This window comes from Camponotus vicinus, unplaced genomic scaffold, assembly GCF_025532165.1.
Source record: "Camponotus vicinus isolate PSW18456_S1 unplaced genomic scaffold, iyCamVici1.0 SCAF_2, whole genome shotgun sequence".
NCBI lineage: Eukaryota > Metazoa > Arthropoda > Insecta > Hymenoptera > Formicidae > Camponotus > Camponotus vicinus.
The window spans coordinates 2,376,388-2,390,310 of NW_028141956.1; the positions used below are offsets into that span (position 1 = coordinate 2,376,388).

At 32.3% G+C, this 13,923-nt stretch overlaps 1 protein-coding gene across 2 annotated transcripts in view; it reads left to right on the forward strand.

Moving 5' to 3' along the window:
* Window positions 1-13,923, forward strand: part of LOC145966393 (uncharacterized) — a 54,123-nt gene that overhangs the window by 31,592 nt on the left and 8,608 nt on the right. The window contains exon 1 of one of the 2 annotated variants that reach the window (XM_083090447.1): window positions 12,389-12,517. The exons of the other annotated variant lie outside the window; for it this stretch is intronic. The gene's annotated coding sequence lies outside the window, so the exon portion shown is untranslated. Of the gene's footprint in view, window positions 1-12,388; window positions 12,518-13,923 lie in introns of those variants that run through there. 2 annotated transcript variants of the gene reach the window in all.

The following is a 13,923-nucleotide window of genomic DNA, read 5'->3' on the forward strand; positions in this document are numbered from 1 at the left end:
AAAAGTCATAAAAGAAATACGTCTTTCGTTTTTTATTTCAATTATCTGAAAATGTTGCAGGGCTTCTTTAAGTACTTAATGAACAAATTGTCGATGTTCATTCTAGACATTCTTCGACTATTTAATAAAATGCACAAAGGTGGTACCTTTTTAGTAATCCTTTTAAATTTTCGAGACAGCAACAATCACAAGCTCAACAGGATAATACGAGTAAACGAGAGCCGTTTTTCGGCGGAATGTAATTGGGACTTAAAAAAAAAACCACTTGACGAGCCTGGCCCGAACGCTTCTTTAAGCCGACGCATCCACTTTTGCTTCTCTATCCTCTCGCTTCGAACACGCATCGAGATAAAGCCGCATAAGATGAGGACCCTGTCAGAAAGGTAGAAAAGATCGCTGCTGTTCATATACCATGCTGAGAAAAAGACATTTGATTCTAAATATAGCCAGTTGTTGAACAGATTTAGAAATCCGGTTCGAGTCACGTTTTTAAGCAGCGCGCTTGCTCTTGGGAATTAAAAAGAAAAAGAATATAGAAGCCGGGTTTCTCCCCTCGGATTCCAAACACGCGTCATTTTCTACGCCTCTGGCCTCTGGTTCAACGAAACGAAGCGAAACGTTTTTACCCTCTTACAAGAATATGGTTTTGACGGGGCCATAATAAAACGCGTTAACTTCGGCGAAGGATTAACCGCGGCAAAACAGCGGGATCCGTTATGACAGGTTCGCACGAAAACAGGGAGGCGAATCAAGTGGAATAGTTACCTGCTTGTCTACCTTAACAAAAGGAAGCGCTAGAAAAGGTAAGCATGTTACGCGCTTCTTGTACCTACCTTGTACGTGGCTTTTTTATAAATTCCACGTTATGGTGTTTCGTGTAAACTGAATAAAAAAGTGAACGGAGAACGAACATCCTGGCAAAATGTGATGCGGCAGCTTGCAAAATCGTAAATCATTTAAATCACAATAAAAAGATAGATTTTCTTAAATACATTATTCATTTCTTCATAATTATATTTTTTAATTATATCATCATTAATCTAACCTCGATATATTTTTAATTAATATTTCTTAGTAAATTCTTGCGGAATTTGTTCTCGGTTTTTTGACACGCAATTGAATAATCTATTAATTATAAATGTCGTCGCATAATTATTCTCAGTGTGATAAATGCCATTGATGCAACGTGTTTCTAACACAGTTGTTCTAAATACAATCTTCTTTCTTTCGCCATTTTTCACGTAGCAATGATTAATTTTTAGAAAAAAAAATGCAAATGTCGTGTACTTAATTTTTCAGAAGTTAATCGAATGAGCAGATGACAGATTGCAATAACATGAATAAATTCGGCAAGTTCTTCAGCATCAAAACGATGAATGAGAGTTTAGAAAAAATAGGACAAAATGTGTATGTTAATTCGTTATTGACGTCATAATATAGCATATCATATTTTTTAATTATATCATCATTAATTTATCGTATTGTTTGTCTTATCTTGTAACGGATATTATTTTATACGCAATGTTCTAGATATAAAATAAGTGATAAATACACACACACATAAATAGGAATAAAAAATACAAGATTTAGTTTATTATTTTCTTTGTCCAAGCAACATCGATATAAGTTTATCTGTTCAGTTGCAAATTAGCACAACTCATCAGGATGTTCATTAAGATTACGATTTTACAAGAAAAGCCTTCGTGCCTCTTTATTTCCGATAGAAAGCAAACGCATTTTCTCGATTAGGAAGGGCAACAAGTGTCGAGACAAGGTGAATAAGCTTTATCTGTCGGCGGCTCGTATTGTTTCCTGTCAGTGAGAACATCTTCGTAATGCATTCTTCAAGGTGGAATAACGTTAAACACCTTGCAGGATGCGCCGACAGTGGTCGGAGCGTCATAAAACACGCGTTCCTCGTACTTCGCGCAAAAGTATGAGTATGACAGCATAATATAATGACGTTGATTAAGCTTTTCATAATATTAATGCTTGAAACCATTATATTTATATGTAATATCATTAGGTAAAAAAAATTAAAGTATGTAAAACAATTTTTTTCTAATAGAAAACAAGCGTTGGAAAAGAAATTTAGTTTTTTTAATTATAACATTACATTTTTCGATATATTTTTTTGTTAATATAATTAAAAAAAACTAAAATCCTTATAATTTATCTTTCTAAATCCTTTTTAATTTATTTTTATTGCGGCACATTAAACACGACATGATTGGGATAATTTTCAGTTAGCATAGCAAAAATTTACATTTAATTAAAGATTAAATTGTATTTGATATAATTTTAATTACAAAAATCTCATTAATCCATTTTTAATTACTTTTTGTAAAAAAAAAAGTAAATTAAAACTATAAGAACTTTAGTTTTTTATTATATTAAAATAGTGATTAAAGTACATTTTTAAAAACTACAAACTGTATTTTTGTATCTGTAAAAATAATTTATTCAATTTCAATTTGTTTTTAAAGAATTTGCCTAATTAAAAAATAATAATTACATAATTATATAACCAATTGGAATGCGATCTGCATTTGAATAGTAGTTCAAATCTAAAAAATAAAAAATAACAAAAAATCAACTTGTAATAATCAAAATATAGTGATGTTATATATCTAAAAGAAAAACGAAATTTTGGAAAAAACGAAGTTTGTTATTTTCTTCATAAAAAACCGTATTGTTCAAAAAACATTTTGTGTTTTCTCTATTTATATCTACAAAAAAGATATTGATATTACCTTTAAACGTAGAAGGTGATTGCTGACCCACGACTGGAGAAGGTTACGCATAAGAGATCGGCGGAGACCTCGTGTTTTCAAGAATATTCAACTATCTAGAGAAAATGAATATTTTTGCATCCTTGAAGATGTTCTTTGCATAATGATATAATGTCTTATAATTCTCACTTACATATCTCAATAAAATGCTAAAATCACATTAATAGATGGATCATCTTTCAATGTCATATAATTATATATGTCATCTATAAAAATCTGCAGAATTTACAGAAATTCATGAAAAATGTTTAATCCTCTCAAGATAATGAAGATAATGATGTTCCTTGAAAGTTACACAATAGTTTTAATTCATCTAAGCGTTAAATCGAGGAAGGGATTTATTATATAAGTAATATTTACCTGCACGTGTTATAAACTCTCTGTGCAAGCTTCTTATGAACTTGCCTAGACTTCAATGCCTAGGTTATAATTATAATGCGTCCTCGTAATATCAAAAATTCCGATAGCAAGCAAAAACTTGATACTCGAAAGTTGACATTAAATGCGATCCCATCTTCGCAACGAAAAATATAATGACGTCGAGATGTCACAATAAATTTCGGCGTGCTTTTTCTTTTCGCACGTGTATTTTCAAAAAGCGCGTCATGTAAATATATTTTTACATCGACGAAACGTTATTGTAAGGATGTCTCAAATACATCGAATTTAATATCTTCGCTGTCTCAGTGAAATTCAATACTGAGAGCAAATATATTATCTCTTTAGTTTAAAAAACCATACATCTTTCATTTCTTCTAAATAATATCAAGTCACTTTTTTACGAAATTCGTAGCTGATTTGTTTATAAAAAAAACGAAATAAAAAGAATAACATAAATAAATTTATTATATTAATAAATTCAAATTAAAATAATTGTTGATTACATTCTACGGGATTTTACTAAGAAAAATAAAATCTTTGTAATATCTAAAGTTCCTTTCAATCAGAATATCTTACGAGTATTTCTTGTATCCGTAACCGCAACTAAGAAAGAGAAAGCTGGCGTTGATTTTATTTTCTACATCGAAAGAGCAGAAAGAAGAAGATCCACACCGATCCAGCGCGTGGTCCAGACTCATAAGTCAGTCTCGGAAGCAGGTGTCTACGATTAACATTATCGGAGGGAGTGTCAATTTTTGCGCTCGTGGTAGTGAGTTTGGCGGCGCGCCAAAGACTTAATTCTCATGATCCAGACGAACTTTTGGCCGTGCCGATTATTACCGCTGTGTCTTTCAACCTCCTTGGACGACAGCCAGACATGTTGCAAACATGTACTGGAATTCCCGTTGCGAACCTTCGAGTTGCGCATGCACGCGATATGTCACGGACTCAAAACATCTACGCAGGACTCGAAATTGCTCCGACACGTTCCCGCGAATGCAATTTCCGCGACGAGCATGGCAACGAATCGTATACACTACCGCTCAAAAGTATTGCATCACTTATAGAAACAAGGAAGTTGTTACTTTTATAAAGAAACATATATATTACCAAATTATATTTTATTATTATTATTTTATTTATTTATATTTTTGCGATATTATGCTTTAATATCATGAAAATTAAAAATTATAATAAATAATAATAAAAATATTAAATTTTTGAAATTTTCAAAATAGCTCTTTTTTTATTTCAATATATGAAATTCTTGACAGCAATTTATTTTTCAAATTGTTACTATATATATAATATTTATTTTAGCACATATTTGCAAATACTCCTATAATTATTAAAGGAAATTCAGAGAGAAGAAATAGATAACATTTACGTAACGTATATTGTTGACATAGAAATTGTCTATACTTAACGCTATTACATTAAAAAGTAAAGTAATATAAATTTTAAACAATATAAAAATAAATACTTATAATACTTGTACAGTAATTAATTTTGGAAATCGAATAACAGATAATATATATTTATATTTATCATATTTTATGAATATGAGCAAAGCATCTAGAGAAAAAAAAAAATAAAAAACTATCATTCATTTTCTTTTATTCTTTTTCTGTATCTTTTGTGATTTTTTGGCGATGATACTATACTTTTGATCGGGATAATGCATGTCTAAACTTATAAAAATAAAATTTATCATTATATCAAGGTGCATATAATTTTTTTTTTATTTTTATTATAATTAACATTTTATTTTTCATTGAAATATATTTAACAGTTCTTTTTAATATTTTTATATTTTTCCCAATATAAGTGTTCACTATTAAAAAAAAATATTGTCATAGTTTCGGAACCTCTTTGAGCGTACGTAGCGTCACGAGCGTGTTCGCGAGCATATGATTCCATCGCGGTGCATCGGCACCGGGAAAAATAAGACAGCGAGGAAGAATAAAAAGAGGGAGCAGAAGCCGCCGCCGCCGTCGTCGCCTCCGGGAGTGGAGGCCTCGAGGTCGCGACTGTGTAGTTCCCCACGACTGCGGCTCCCACGAGCTCAGCCACCGCGAGTACACGCCGCTTTTCAGATCAGATTCATTGACCCCGCTGAATCTCTCGGAGCGGAGACTCGGAGCAGCTCGTGCTTTTTCCTGCGTGACAGAAACGCGGCCCGCCCGCGGCGCGAAGAGGAAAACGAAGCGCGTAACTCGTATAGCTTTGTCTGAATGATAGTAAATGATTACACGTAATACGCACGAGAGTGAGAGAGGGAGAGAGAGAGAGAGAGAGAGAGTCCATCATAAAAAAAATTAAGTAAATCCAATGTAAACAAGATAAATAGAAGATAAATAGAGGGACCACGAAAGGAAAAATAATTTCTTATGACAATCAAACACGTTTTTTGAGAAACGAGATGTTGAGTGTAGGAATGAAAAAAAGGGGTTAAAAAAATAAAAGATTGTTTCTTTCTCTCCTTAAAAATTTCAGGAAAATTTGCCTCATTATTAGAAGATTCCCTCTAGATAAGCATCTTTTTTAAAGGCATAATTTTAGCTAACAAGAAGTAATAGTTGGATATAATAATAGGTAACTCTAACAATGTTTAATTAATTTTATAAAAATTATAATTCCATGTGTTTGTATGTAACACGCATATAAAGTACATCGGGACAATGATCTCGAAGTTTCGTCGTGATAGCCTAAACGAAGGTCAACGAGTAGAAATATAAATTATTACAGATAATAAATGATGTGTATGTGTGTGAGAGGCAAACAGGAAGTGTGCCGGAAAAAGCGCTCTACATCTCTGGCTCAGAGCCAACTTCGATTTTCGATTCGAGGTACACGTACTTTTAAAAAAGACGAGGTAATAACGGAAAAAAAGTTTTATATTGCCTCATAATTCCGATGTGACGGTGTCCATAATTTTCAAACAAAAGTGACGTATATATCGAAAATTCAGTATTATAATATGATCTCTCTGTGCCAACCAGCGATTTAGTCATTCCTTGATAAAACGCCTCTGACATTGCGATGAAATAATAACGAGCGTCCCTTAAAGCATACATGGTAAAAGAAACTTATTCATTTATTAAAGAAAAATACAGAGAGAAAAAAAAGAGAGAGAGAGAGAGAGAGAGAGGAACTATAAACAATTTAAGCAGACTCAAAAATTGTATTAATATTTCATAATATGTGAAGATATCAATTTTTTATAATTATGCAATAAAATAATCTTGAAAAAATTATATTAATTTTTATTAAAATCTTTAATTTATTTAAATAGTAGACAATTTTTTTTATAATTCAAAATTCAAGCAGCAAAATTCTTTAGTATAAAGAATCCTTAGCTAATGTATCTTAGCTAATATTCCTTAACTAATAAACAACTTGCAATATATTCTTTTTTTTAAGATTATTCAAAAACGACTGACTATCAATCGAATATAACTATTAATTCCTCACCATCAACCATCAGCCCGCAGCGAAACACGAAACCTTCAATTTTTCTGTTTCAATTGCGGGCGCCATGATTATCGATGATCCTCGTTGAATCGATTGTTCCCAGACAGTCGTATCACCAGAAGAAGTGTGTCACATCTGCTCAGTCGCAGCGAACACGATGTTGCGAAGGAAATTGATCTCGCGTCTTATTATTTAAAAGCCCAGCAATTCGGATCAATCGAGACCGCCTCTCAAACGGTGAATTACGATATCACTCAAAAATTAACAGTGTCGGACCTAATTTCATATTTAATTTAACGCACCGATTACGTTAACCGGCGAGCGCACCGCTTCAGGATGCGATCCTGTCGATCAACCTTCGCCGTGATATGACAAAATTTTGAATTCGTAGAAAACAGTGAATGTTCGTGCTATCGACGAGTTTTATATACCTGAACAATCCCAAGAAGTTTCTCGCAACTGAATAAATACATAATTTTTAATCTTTTTTTCTTTTTTTTATTTATTTATTTGAAAAGGCTGAGTAATTGATTGAGTTGTTCTAGCATTTATCTTGCTTGTTTGACGTGTCGTCAACGTCGTATAATAGCAATTAATGGTCCGTTTAATAAAAGTCAAAAAGTTTTGCAAAAGTGATATTTTTCGTATAATATTGAATAAATATGCGCACCTATTTTAGCCTTTATTTATCTATTGCATTAACAACGAGTTCCGATAATTTATTCGGCTGATCTAGTATATGATTCATTTTTTATACGTTGTCGATGTCATAAGGTAGTGTCATAGAGCTCATTTAAATAAAGTCGTAAAATGTTATTAAGGGTATATGCACTCGCTTTATTTTCTTATAAATATACGGTTATTTATTCATTTATTCATTTGGATTGTAATAATTGACTGAAACATTGCTCGGACACTTAATCTATTTGACATATTATTTGTGCACCGCGTATAATAATTTATTATTATCAAAATGAGTAAAATTTTTCTTTAATATTTTTCTCAAAGGCTGTTTTTCTGAATATTGTGGCAAAAAATGAACGATACATTAATCCTAGAAATACAAATTTGTTACAAATTGGCACATTTATCCTTATATTTGCTTGCATAATATGGAATAACGTATGATCTAAAATGTCGATTAATGCAGCATAGATATTCCGTTGTGAGGAAATGTAATCGCGCGGAGAGAAAGAGCGAACTACTCGGTTGAGCGTTCGCGCAACAAGTATGCAAGAAGTGGCTGTTGGATGCAAGTAAGGTGTATCAGAGATTTAGAACGCGTACGCACGTATATGTAGCACGAGCGAGGGAGCCGAGACGCTTTGAAATATATACGGCCATGGTCAAACTGCACTCAATCTCAGATAAATACAAACTCAGCCGAGATGCACCAGCTCCGGGATACGTACGAGAGCAGACAAAGTGCACGCTGTTGGAGATATAGGAGATTCTTAGCGAAGATGCACCTGCTGTGCGACTCGTACTCGCATCTCAGACTACAGGGTGTCCTAAAGAAAGAGAGAGAAAGAGATGTTGCATCTGCGCCTTCAGGATTTATGAACACTCGTGATTTATGACTTGCAGGACTTTTTTCGATGAAATTTTATTGTAGAAATAGTGTGCTTGCAAAAGAAGAATTTCTCTCTTAGGAATATAAGCTATTTTTATGACAACTTCTTTTGGTCAGACTTTTCAAAGATAAGAATTTACAGTCGATTTGTAAATTGTTATCGTATCGAGAATGCAGGATTAAACTTTCATTAATAACTATGCATCACGCATCTCATTAACAATCAAAGTTGAAGAATTTACTGTTGCATAACATCATGTAGGTATGCATTTAATATAACTGAAAAACGCACCGATAAATGCAAATAATAAAATATATAGTATTGAATGAAACTATAAATAAAAACATAAGTGAAATTAAATAAATCAAGTTTATCATGAAAAATAATCTAGCAGCTTAAAATGTACTTATAATAAATAGATCACGCGCATTCCTCGTTAATGTCAATATGCATCAGCAAAAAATATTTGGCCACTTTATCTCGAAATACGGTCACATTGATTGTCAATAGAGCGGAATCTCGTTGGAGAGAAACCGAGAGAGAAGCGGATTTACTAATCACCCGAGAAACGCCGAGATTACAATCCTGAGGAATGCGCTTAGAGCCGTAGTTTCGAAAGGCTTCTACTCTCACATTCTAGCTGCACCGTATTATGTTCGTCCACGTGTACAGATTTGTGGTCTTTGCTAGCAACAAAGATTTATTTATCGCGTGGTCGACGATCGTAGAGCTCGGTCTCAATATTTTCTTTCTTGCACACCTGTTTATCACGCACATCTTCGATTATTATTAATTAAAATTGAATTAATGCATAATAAATTATGGAAACGTCCGCAAAATTCTTCCCCGAATTTTCGCTTTAGAAATAAGGATGTCCGCTCCTAAAAAGAATTGTTTGCACGATATTTATTGTCTGCTAAATTGCTTTAAAACATGTACAGATTTTGATTATCTCGGGATAACCCGAGCGCGAGGATTTATTTTACTTCGTATTATATTGAATTTGCTCTGCTAGCGTCGCGTTATTTAGGGAGAGGTCAACTCGCAGTGAATCATCGCAGATTCGAGCAAGAGAGTATTTGCGAGAGAATTCAGAAGCGACGAAAGTCGAAGAAGACGCGATCACCATTGGTCATCTCGAGGCCATTTTAACCGACCGAGAATAGTACCTCTCGGGATAAATCTCTACTCTTCGCGATTTTCTACAGGGTGATCCAAGATTACCGCCTTTTCTTTCAGTTGCATATTTTTTAATGGGATTTCACCTGATTCGTGAACGAGAAAATAAAACAATTCGAATTTAACATGTATATATATATATTAATTTAATGAGATGGGACGATTTTGAGATAGAGGGAATAATTTTAATATTGTAAAAAATAGTCTTAATTAGAAATCGAAGCTTTCTTCTTTCTGAACGATCTACTTATCGATTTGATCTTCAGTCGAGGCTTTATAATTTCATCTATCATATTAATAATATTAAAATATTCTATGCATCGATCATTGCGTTAGACTCGAAATAATCTTTTATTCATGGATGTGTTGATTTGTTATCAATTTGTAATTAAATTAAACGGATCAGCGGAAGTGTACCGTTAATTTTCCCGGATAATATTATCATAGCTGCGTTGTATTAATTACATGCAACGCATTTGCGTTAAAAATCAATGCCTGCATTCTGCCAATAATTCACAGAAAAAACGAGAGCATCGCGCCATAATAAACAACGTATGATAGTCTCTTAATTATTCTCATGCGTATGTATCACTCGGTACGATCGCGATTTGCTTCGAGTAACTCGAATACGAAATACATTTGGATGCAAAGTGCATTTGAATTCCACGATGCGTTTATGCAGTTTCTTTGAGCGATTGCATCACGAAATATATAATAAATAAACCATATTAAGAAAACGTAGAAGCTTTGTCTCTTTCTCTTTTTCTCGATGAAATATATGTAACACATGAATAAAGTCGGCCAAACATCTGGTTCTCGTTTGAAGATTAATATCTTTCAATATATCTCTTTCTTCGTTAAATTGTGTGTTTTCAATTTGTTACAAGCTCTAAAGATTTTCTTTCTCTACTTAATTTTACAAAAATGTTGTTATTGATTAATATATAACTGTGAATCTTGATACATTCTTAAAATTTTTAAAGATAAAGATATTAATTTTATTTTAAGTTTTAATTTTTAGCAATTAAATCTTTTTATATTTCCGAAAATTATTTTAACATTAAAGATTGATTTGCGAAAAATCAATTCTTGAAGTGTAGTCCAAAAAAGAGTTTAATACTCACGCATGTACATTTATTATATATGTATTATACATATATATATATATATATATATATATATATATATATATTATATATAATATATATTTATATATTTATATATTTATATATATTATTTATTATATATAATATATATTTATATATTTATTTTTTTACATATCTTTACTCTATGTAGATTTTTTGAACACTTAAAACAATAAGTGATTATAACTCGTAGACACTTTCTTTATTTATGTAAAGAATTTTATCTTTATATGAAGTAGTTTTTTATATAAAATATAATAGAGAAAAAATATTGATCATATTGCTTAATACGAATTGATATTCAAATAATTGTAGAATGTTTGATATCGACCCATTTCTCAACACTATCTCGGATCGCGAAAGGTTAATAGTTGTTCTGCCAGCTGTGTCCAGATTCCTCAGAACAACAAACGTTTCTGCAAATTAGAAAAGTCCGACAATCATATCAGAATAATTGGCGATGTAATTACATAAGGAAACATATTACGGAAAATTTTTAACGATGCATCGTTTTATCATTAATTTTTCACGCGGTATATTCTAGATTTTGCTGTTAGTTAATTTCCTATTAAATCTTAAAGATTTATTTTCTATTTTCACACAATTATTGTAATTTTATTTAGCAAGAACTGCTCTAACTTAATTGTTTTTATTATTTATTGATAATTTTTATAGAAAAGCTTATATAATTTTTTTTAATTGCAATAGATACATAGAGTTTTTTAAATATAAACTTTTATATGAACATTGTCGCGATTAAATGGCTCTTAATTAATCTTCTTTGACTTAATCAATCTTGAATGTCCACGATTAAAATTAAAAAGTTTAAAAGACAATAGAATTCATAAATGCTGGGTAATTAAATAAATTCCCTCCCCGCGAATAATCTTGTTTGTCAGTTGGAACGTCACATTATAATTAATTTTTAGGAAATCAAGCTTAACGGGCGCGCGTTATCGCTTAATTATAATCCCCTAATAAACGCTGAAGCGTTAATTAACGGATTTTCCGAACATTCCTCTCTATATGACCCGCTATCCTACCTTTTTCGTCGAAAATGACAACCTTATCGGAGAAAGCTTCCAATACAGGAACGCTCGTTGGTACATGAGCAATCAAAGTCGCTGTTCATTGACAAACGCGGATAACGAATCGCGTAGGAAATACTCTCGCCATTGGCTATCAGTGAAACGTCTCCTCTTAAGTGTTCGTTGAAACGAATGGATAATCGTTGGCGAACTACATACATCGCTCGTGTGTCCCGACTCTGTAAAATACGTTTAACGAAAACTTTTTCGTCGAACCGGGCAGCCATCGATATTTTTATTACGGTGCACATTTGAATAGCGAAAACGCTTTGCGCGAAAAACGTATTCAGGACATCAAAGGATGTCAACGTACAATGCACGCGTGTTAAGTCACTTGTTAAATCACTTTAAGAGAATCGGTACATCTAAAACATATGAAACAAGATTCTAAATAATTAACTTTTACGAGAGAAATAATGTGTGTATTATATTTTAATTTAATTAGATGACACAATTTCTTTCCCACAGTTTCTATTTTCTTATTAATTTTATATATAAATTATATGATTATATTTGAATGTATGTGTGTACATTTCACTTTCTCTACATTTTTATCTCTCATTCTGTATAATTTCTCCATTCATATTTTCTCAAATAATTGATAAAGACTCATTAATTTCCCATTAGCACTATAGTCGATGATCTTGATAAGAAAAGAATCACCGAGAAAAAATGTCAAAATGACTGGCGACGAAGAATAATCGGATCTAATTCTCAAACACCTCGGCATTTGATGTCTTGCTAGTGGTGAGAGCGGTAGTTAGACATTATACTCGTATCATATAGAAACATATATTTTTGCAAAATAACGAGTTTGAAACGATAAAGTGTCACGAACGTTAATTCCCTTTCGGTGACCTCGAGCAATCAACACATCCAATCAGGCAAGTAGTGAAAAATTTAAACTATATTTATATTTCGCTCTGTCCGAATTTCTCGATTTAGCTGGATTAGTGCCGTTTCTTTGCGCCATGTAATGTGTGTTAAACGTGATATATTTTCACTTACTTATTTTCTTTTTCGGATACGCGCATTGCACGTTTTGTTTTGCGAATAAGCTTGAATTTTATTCGCATATGCTTAGCTCTTTGATTCTCGCGACATTGGAATAAAGACTTAGCATATTTGTTTCCTTTTTTTTCCTACAACTCAAACATGTTTCTTTCTTATTATTAAAAAGGACTAAATTTAAAAAAGAGAAGTTTTAGGCAAATTCATTTTTCCAAACAATATTTTATGTCTTTATATTTATTTTATTAACTTATTTATTTTTAAAATTAAACGAATCAGTTTTAATGGCAATGCGAGTCAAGTGTCGATCTTATAACACATTTATTATACAAAACAAATAAGTATGAACCAATAAATACAAATGTGAAAATGTTTGCGAACGTTTCGATCCTATTTTTGGGCCATCTTCAGCGCAAGTTTGATGATTGAATAAATAACAAAGGGTTTACATCGGAGTCAATTATATTAAAAGCGTGCCGTCTAAAATTATATTAACAATGAATGATTCCGTGTCTCATTATTTTCGACACTTGACTCACATTGCCATTAAAACTGATTCGTTTAATTTTAATATTTTCGAGTCTAATATTTTTAATAATTTTATTTATTTTTATTCTTTGAAATATTTAATTATTTTTATTTTTTAATAATTTTATTTATTTTTATTTTCTTCTATTTCAATTCTTAAAGTTTGTAAATAATTTTGCAAAAACACTACGCATCCTGTGCATATTAATATATTCATACACAGCGCAGAGAGCGCGCGTTATGATGCCTTTTATTGGCATGGAATACATTGAATAACCAATTTAACAATTAAAGCTGAAATAGGCTATAAAGGATAAGTATCCTAGTTTAGCGATCTTACCGCGATCGGAACTGTGAACATTAATCGAGCGCCCTTACGCCCTTAACAGCTCTTAATAGAGACACTTCCACGTGCTTACACTGCGTGTCGAGATAGGGTCATTCCGAAGGAAGAATCGTCCCGATATATCGCAACGACGATCTCAAGAGGCACGTAGATACATACTTATATAGTTATAGCTCTCGCATAAATCATACACAGTCCTTTCTCCTCCCGCGATAACGATTATTATCGATGTTTCATATCCCAAGTATTCACGATCCGCGCTGCTCTACTCCAGCGTATCACCGATATCGACGATCACCGGGACCGGGCGTTAATTCAACTGAGATTGTCAATATCGTGGAAAATCGCATTTCCCATCGCCAGGCGAAATTATTGCGCGAGTGGCAGCGGCGAGATATAAAACGT